This window comes from Phacochoerus africanus, chromosome 7, assembly GCF_016906955.1.
Source record: "Phacochoerus africanus isolate WHEZ1 chromosome 7, ROS_Pafr_v1, whole genome shotgun sequence".
In the NCBI taxonomy this organism is placed as follows: Eukaryota; Metazoa; Chordata; class Mammalia; order Artiodactyla; family Suidae; genus Phacochoerus; species Phacochoerus africanus.
Genome location: NC_062550.1, coordinates 68131654 through 68140406, shown reverse-complemented (window position 1 = coordinate 68140406; position 8753 = coordinate 68131654).

The following is an 8753-nucleotide window of genomic DNA, read 5'->3' as shown; positions in this document are numbered from 1 at the left end:
GCTTGTTGTAACTATCCTAGTGGGTGTGAAATAGTAGCTCATTGTGGCTTTGACTGACATTTCCCTAGTAACTAATGATGCTAAAAATATCTTTTTGGAGTTCCTGTTGTGGCTCAGTAGTAAAGAACCTGACTAGTATCCATGAGGAGGTGGGTTCAATCCCTGGCCCCACTCAGTGGGTTAAGGATCCTGCATTGCCATGAGCTGTGGTGTAGGTTACAGACACGGCTCAGATCCTGCGTTGCTGTGGCTGTGGTGTAGGCCAGCAACTGCAGGTTTGATACAATGCCTAACTTGGGAAACTCCGTGTGCCACTGGTGCAGCCCTTAAAAAAAATCTTTTCATGAGTTTTGTTTTGTTTGTTTGTTTTTTGGTTTTTGTTTTGTCATTTGTGTATCTTCTTTGGAAAAATATCTACCTAAACTCTTTGTCCACTTTTCATTTGGGTTGTCTTTTTTATTGAATTGTAAGTGTTCTTTACATATTCAGGACACAGGACCCCCAACAGATATATGATTTAAAAATATTTTCTTCCATCCTGTGGGTTGTATTTTCGCTTTCTTGTTAGTGTTATTTGACCCACAGAAATTCTACTTTTGATGATGTCCCATTTATCTATTTATTTCCTCCTTGATTGCTTGTGCTTGTGCTGCCATTTTGAAGAATCCATTGCCTAATTCAAGGTCACACAGACTTTCACATATATTTTCTTCTAAAGTGTTATAGTGTTGTATGTATTTAGGACTTTGATCTATTTTCAGTTCTATATATGGTATGAAATAGGGGTTTAAATTCATGCTTTTTCATGTAGATATCTAGTGGTCCCAGCACCCTCTGTTGAAAAAGCTATTCTTTCCGCCCGCCATTCAGTGGTCTAGGCACCCTCGTCAAAAATCAATTGACCATGGGAGTTCCCATCATGGTGCAGTGGTTAACGAATCTGACTAGGAACCATGAGGTTGCGGGTTCGATCCCTGGCCTTGCTCAGTGGGTTAAGGATCTGGCATTGCTGTGAGCTGTGGTGTAGGTCGCTGATGCTTGGATCCCGTATTGCTGTGGCTATGGTGTAAGCTGGTGGCTACAGCTCCAGTCAGACCCCTAGCCTGGGAACTTCCATATGCCAGAGGAGCGGCCCTAAAAAAGGCAAAAAGACAAAAAAACAAAACAAACAAACAAAAAAAAAAACAATTGACCATAAATGTATAGGTTTACTTTTGGACTCTCAATTCTATCCCATTGATTTATGTCCCCCCGACCCCGCCCCCCCCCTTTTTTTTTGCTTTTTAGGGCTGTGCATGTGGCATATGGAGGTTCCCAGGCTAGGGGTCCAATCAGAGCTGTAGCCACTGGCCTACGCCACAGTCACAGCAACACCAGCTCCAAGCCATGTCTGTGACCTACACCACAGCTCACGGCAACACCAGATCCTTAAACCACTGAGCAAGGCCAGGGATCGAACCCGCAACCTCATGGTTCCTAGTCAGATTTGTTAACCACTGAGCCACAACAGGAACTTCCTAGAATATATAGTTTTTCCTCCTCTGGCTTCCTCATACCCCTTCTGGGAAAAGCAAATGAGAAAATGCATGCACAGGCACTTTGTATCCTGTAATGTTTTTGCAAACGAATGAGATGAGGTAGGCTTTTAAAAAGCCATCTGTCTCTTTGGCCTCCTTTCTTTTGGTTCCTTTGTGTACATTCCCTCCAGTTGTCCTCTGCCTGTTCCACCACTTTGTGTTTATCAGCCTGGCCTATCATCCCCACTGCCACCTTGGGGACAGTGTGTGTCCCTGGTGAAGAAGGTGGCTTTGTCTCCTGAATCTTGGTCTAACTCTTCTGTGCCTCAAGATTCTCTCTGTCTCTCTCTCCCTCTCCTGGGCTCTCCCCATAACTGTTTGGTGAGAGGGGGCTTCTGATTAGCTTGGGGCTGCACTGTTTGTACCTCCAGGCCGGACTGCAGAGGTCTGTCCCTCTGCCATACTCAGCTCCTGGCCCCGGCCTCTCCCCATCCCCTCCCAAGGAAACCCACCCCAGAGATTCCCTAGACAAAGGCTCCCCCACCCCCATCTCTGCTGTAGTCTGGGAGACTCGGCCTGGTTCTAAGCCAGAAAAGGAAGAAGACAGCCCCACCCTGGGGACCCCACCCTCCAGGAATGGATTTATGCTTGGTTGTTGGTGGCAACCAGAGAAACCACAGGTGAGTGTGAGTCAGAAGGTAGTAAACAGGATTCTTTACTAACAGAGGTTGCCCAGGGCAACCCTGGATGCGCCAGGCCCTGGATTTCTTGGACTGGCCTCTGAGAACCTCCTAAAACCACAGATCTCCCAGACCAGGAAATTGGGCAAGTCCAACAAATACAGATAGACCATTGGCCATTCTGCTGGGGTTCCTTCTCATGACCCCCAAGATTCCCTTGACCCTGAGCTCCCCTGACCTGAGTCTCTTTCCTTTCCTCAAACTAACCACACTGTCTCTGGACTCTTGACTTTCCTACCTGAGCTTCCTAATCCATAAAATCCTCTTTGCTTTGCTTTTCTCTCAGGAAAACACCTATTCATTCTTTAATTTTTATTTTATTATTTTATTTTATTTTGCTTTTTAGAGCCACACCTGCAGCCCATGGAGGTTTCAAGGCTAGGGGTCTAATTGGAGCTGTAGCTGCCGGCCTACACCACAGCCACAGCAACACCAGATCCTTAACCCACTGAGCGAGGCCAGGGATCGAACCTGCAACCTCATAGTTTCTAGTTGGATTCATTAACCACTGCGCCACGATAGGAACTCCGTATTCGTCCTTTAGATCTCAGGCCTTTTGAATGTCAGGACCTCCTCTGACCCCTGCAAGTGTCAGAAACCCCATAAGAGGTGGAATCTGATTTCTCTCTCAGGTTAGTAAAGTCAGGGAGCTCTTGATGGGGGCCGCTCTGCCCCCCAAGAGTGAGTCCCTTAGCCCCATGGTCCAGGAGGGGAGCATCTGCATTCCAGATGCAATAGGGGACAGGAACAAGAAGAGGAGGCCCCAGGAAATTGTGCTGTGGGCTGTGGAAGAGAGGCCGTTAAAGGGATACCCAGCACACCACTGGGGGCAGTTGATTGCCACCAGCTCAAATTCTCCATCATTGAGTTCCCACTGTGACTCAGCAGTTAATGACCTCAACTAGTATCCATGAGTATGCAGGTTTGATCCCTGGCCTCACTCAGTGAGTTAAGGATGTGGCGTTGCCATGAGCTGTGGTGTAGGTTGCAGATGCAGCTCTCCAGCATTGTTGTGGCTGTGGTATAGGCCAGCAGCTCCAGCTCCGATTCAACCCCCAGCCTGGGATTCTCCATATGCCCTGTGTTCAGCCCTAAAAAGACAAAAGACAAAAAAGAAAACAACAAATTCTCCATCACCTCCTTCCTAAAATAGCCCTGCCTGCACTCAAAGCACCTGTTGGTTCTCTTGTCCCAACTGCCTATTGACTGTCCCGCCACTTCATAAAGGAAAGGTAGGCCTTGTGCCTACTGTGTGCAAGAGCAGGGTAGTGGGGGAGGTCCTGCTGTAGCACAATGGGGTTGCCAGCATTTCTGGAGCATTGGAATGCAGGTTCAATCCCTAGACCAGCACAGTGAGTTAAGGATCTGGTATGTTGCTGATCTGATCCCTGGTGCAGGAACTCCATATGCACATCCCATCCCCCAAAAAAGGATAATGGGACTCCCCCGACCACCACCACCAAGGGCAGGTAATAGGGCTGCATTGTCTACAGACAATTTTATTTATTTATTATTTAAATTAATTTTTTAAAATGAATTTTATTACATTTATAGTTGTACAACAATCATCACAATGAAATTTTATAGCATTTCCATCCCAAACCCTCAGTGCATCCCTGCATCTCCCCACCCCCCAACCTGTCTCATTTGGAAACCATAAGTTTTTCAAAGTCTGTGAGTCAGTATCTGTTCTGCAAAGACGTTCCTTGTGTCCTTTTTTTAGATTCCACATGCAAGTGATAGCATTTGATGAGAAAACTTATTTCTTTTTTTCTTTTTAGGGCCACACCTGCAGAATATGGACGTTCCCTGGCTAGGAGTCGAATAAGAGCTATGCCACAGCCACAGCCACAGCAACGCAGGATCTGAGCTGCGTCTGCAACCTGCAGCTGCAGCTTGTGGCATCGCCAGATCCTTAACCCATAGACAAGGCCTGGGATGGAACCCAAATCCTCACGGATACTAGTAGTGTTCTTAACCCACTGAGCCACAATGGGAACTCCTACAGAGAATTTTATTTTATTTTATTTTATTTTTATCTTTTTGCCATTTCTTGGGCTGCTCCTGCGGCATATGGAGGTTCCCAGGCTAGGGGTCCAGTCGGAGCCATATAGCCACTGGCCTACGCCAGAGCCACAGCAACGCGGGATCTGAGCCACGTCTGCAACCTACACCACAGCTCACGGCAACGCTGGATCGTTAACCCACTGAGCAAGGCCAGGGATCGAACCCGCAACCTCATGGTTCCTAGTTGGATTCGTTAACCACTGCGCCACGATGGGAACTCCCCTACAGAGAATTTTAAAGCCTAAATTCTCCCCCACCAAACCAGCTGCTCCATATTATCACCTCAGGGTGATTCTAAACATCATCAGTGGTAACATATTCCTCCCTGAAAAAAATATTTTGTTGGCCTAAATTCTAAATCTAAACAAATGTAATGGTTACCACTGGCTTTCAAGAATAGATACATAAACTTCAAACTGACAGAGTTTTATCCTTTAAAAACATTATCGTCTACACAGAATTTTTTTTTTTTTCTTTTTGGCCACACCCACAGCAAATGGAAATTCTCAGGCCGGGGATCAAATTCAAGCTGCAGCTCTGACCTATGCCGCAGCAGCAGCAACCAGATCCTTAACCCACGGCACCACAGTGGGAACTCCCCTACATAGAATTTAATCCAGGAAACTATTTATTCAGTGGGCCTCTGACACCCGTCAACTCCGCTCCAAGTGCCCCTTTTCCAGAGTGAGTGTTCGAGGACTCCCTCTTTCCCCATCAGCCCAGCCCCCTTCCCGCTGGGTCAACCTCTATCCCTGTGGGACATAAACCTGCCTTCAGGCTTTAGATTCAAAGGAAGCCAAAATAGTAGCTGGATGGTAAAGACGAAAGAAATAAAATTCTTTACCTCTGTATGCTTGGGACGTTTTATTTGTGTTTAAAAATGTAAACAGTGAAAGGAGGGCAAATAACAGATGAGATTTTTATTTAGTCAGATTAACATGAAATGTGGTCATTTCATTTCATGATTCCTGCTGAAAATAATTTTGTCGAGTGGAGAGGGGAGGTGTTTAAAATCATCCACACCGTGCCACGTGCCACAGGTGGCCTCACCTTTCTCGGATCTTGGTATTAATTATTAGTCATTAATTATTACAATTAAGTATAATTAATGCTTGGAATGCCAAAGCTTTGTGTCTCCCAAAAAAAATGACACCAAAACATCAATCTGGATGAATCCTCTGAATCAAATCACCGCAAGCCTGTGGGCCAGTCTTCATGTCTTCTCTGTCACGTGTATATTTTCCTTCTGGGCACAATGTGAAATTAAAAAGAAGGTAGTTTTGGAGTTCCCGTGTTGGCTCGGCAGGTGAAGACCCTGACTAGTATCCATGAGGATGAGGGTTCGATCCTTGGCCCCCCTCAGTGGGTTAAAGATCTGGCATTGCCACAAGCTGAGGTGTATGTCACAGACGTGGCTTGGACCTGGCTTTGCTGTGGCTGAGGCGAAGGCCAGCAGCTGCAGCTCTGATTCAACCCCTAGCCTGGGAACCTCCATATGCCGTGGGTGTGGCTCTAAAAAGACAAAAAAAAAAAAAAAAGATAGTTTAGCTCATGTTGAGTTGTTCTGGATTTCAGATATATCACAGATGGGGCTGCAGAGTGATAATGGTATTTATTTCCACGTGTCCCAAATTGTCCAAGAATGCCTGATTCCAAAGAATGAATCCCGTAAACACAAAGCAGGCAAAGTTCTGAAGGTCATGGTACTTTATATCATGCAGGTGGCAAATTCACGGCCCAGAGCCATGCCGTGTCTGTCTATCTTCAAGATATGCATGATTCTTTTTTTTTTTTTTTTTTTGCTATTTCTTTGGGCCGCTTTACTGTTCACAGGGTATTTATTTATTTTGTCTTTTTGCTATTTCTTTGGGCCGCTTCCACGGCATATGGAGATTCCCAGGCTAGGGGTCCAATCGGAGCTGTAGCCACCGGCCTACGCCAGAGCCACAGCAATGAGGAATCCTAGCCGCGTCTGCAACCTACACCACAGCTCACGGCAACGCCAGATCGTTAACCCACTGAGCAAGGGCAGGGATCGAACCCGCAACCTCATGGTTCCTAGTCGGATTCGTTAACCACTGCGCCACGACGGGAACTCCATAATATGCATGATTCTTAAAAAGCATCTGGGCAGTCGGTGCCGATCTGCTCTGAGATGCACTCGGGCCCTCACTGCTCTCAGACGGAGGAAAGCTTGAGTCACCCTCAACCGCCCTGTCTGGGTCTGTTCTCCTTTGTATATTTGCATGACTTCCAAGAGGAGGAAGTGACAAGTTTCACATTTACTTTCAACAGTTGAACACTACGTCTTTAAATAAAAGGAACATGTCTCAGAGGCACTTTAGTGTTGTGTATTTTTGTCAACTCCTTTTTTTTTTTGTCTTTTTATCTTTTCTAGGGCTGCTCCCGAGGCATATGGAGATTCCCAGGCTAGGGGTCTAATCTGAGCCGTAGCCACCGGCCTACACCACAGCCACAGCAATGCCAGATCTGAGCTGCGTCTGTGATCTATACCACAGCTCACAGCGATGCCGGATCCTTAACCCACTGAGCAAGGCCAGGGATCGAACCTGCAACCTCATGGTTCCTAGTCAGATTCATTAACCGCTGCGCCACAATGGGAACCCCCTTGTTAACTTTTAATGATTTGGAGGAAAAAAATTTCATTAACTTCTGCCCTCAAATTATTAGATAATGGAAAGTCATTCTCTCCCTTTCTTTTTTTTTAATTTGGTTAAATGTCTCCTGCTTCCTGTCAATCATCAGTTATTTCTCAGCTTACTGTGTGTTCTTTTTTGTTGTTGTTCTTTTTAGGGCCGCACTCACCGCATATGGAGGTTCCCAGGCAAAGTGTCAAATCAGAGTTGTAGCCACTGGCCTACACCACAGCAATAACAATGCCAGATCCGAGCCGCTCCTCCAACCTACACCACAGCTCACGGCAACGCCAGATCCTTAACCAACTGAGCAAGGCTAGGGATTGAACCTGTGTCCTCATGGATACTAATCAGATTCGTTTCTGCTGAGCCACAACGGGAACTCCTTATTGTGTATACCTACCATGTTTTTATTAGATTAACAGCATTATGATGTATTCTCCTGTAAATAAAGCCTTTAACAATGATCCTTTTTTTTTTTTTTTGGCTGCACCCAGGCATCCAAAATTCCTGGGCCAGGGATTGAATCCAAGCCATAGAAGAGACCTGAGCCACAGCAGGGAGAATGACAGATCCTTAACCGGCTGAGCCACAATGGACCTCCCAAAATATATTCCTGTTTTGATCAATTATATACTAATTATAATTCTAATAATATAGAGAGTGTAGGAGGAGAGCAAATGGGGCCAAATATTAATAATTAGTGACTTGAGGAAAAGACATACAAGAAGTCATATTATTTTGCAAGTTTTTAAATAAACTTTGTTTAAATAAGAAATTTAAAAGTGAAGCGTTTTAAATGTTAACATTGATAATATGCTAAAAATTACATTTAAAACCCTAAAGAAAAAAGTAAGGTCTAAAAAATATGAAAGATGTGTGTATGTGTGTGTATGGTATATGCAAGGTATATGTACCAAAATTCTTTTTTTTGTTATTATATAATGATTTTTATTTTTTTCCATTATAGCTGGTTTACAGTGTCCTGTCAATTTTCTACTGTACAGCAAGGTGACCCAGTTACACATACATGTATACATTCTTTTTTTCCCTTTATCAGGCTCCACCATAAGGGCTTAGACATCATTCCCAGTGCTACACAGCAGGATCTCATTGCTAATCCAAAATTTTTTGATAGTGACAAAGTTTGAAGACAACAGTTTTTTAGTTATTATTTTATTGAAGTAGTTGGCTTGCAGTGTTGTATTAATTTCTACTCTACAGCGAAGTGATTCGGCTAAACATTACAACTGAATCTTTTTCATATTCTTTTCTATTATGGTTTATCACAAGATATTGCTTATAATTCCCTGTGCTATAGAGTAGGACCTTGTTGTTTATCCATTCTGTGTGTAACAGTTTGCATCTGCTAACCCCGATCCTTCCCTCTCCCACCTCCTCCCCCTTGACAACAACAAGTCTGTTCTCTGGAACACAAAGTCTTAAGGAACATGTCAGGAAACCATCATGTGATTCTTTTGCTTTCACCCCATTGGCCAGAACTTGCCACGTAGTCATTGCTCTCACAAGTGAATTCCGGGAAATCAGACTCTAAGATGGAATTGTGAAAGGGAGAGGTTTATTGGAAGCACCCTTGGATTCAGCCTGGATGGAGGAGAAACGGAGCAGGACTGGGCAGAGGGAGGAGAAGGAAGACAATGTCTTGGTCAATCAATCCCACGGGCAGCTCTGGAGCCAGGATGGCCTTGCAGAGTTATCCCAACCTGAAACAAGGGGGCCAGGCCTTTATACACTCACCAGCAGGCTCCTGC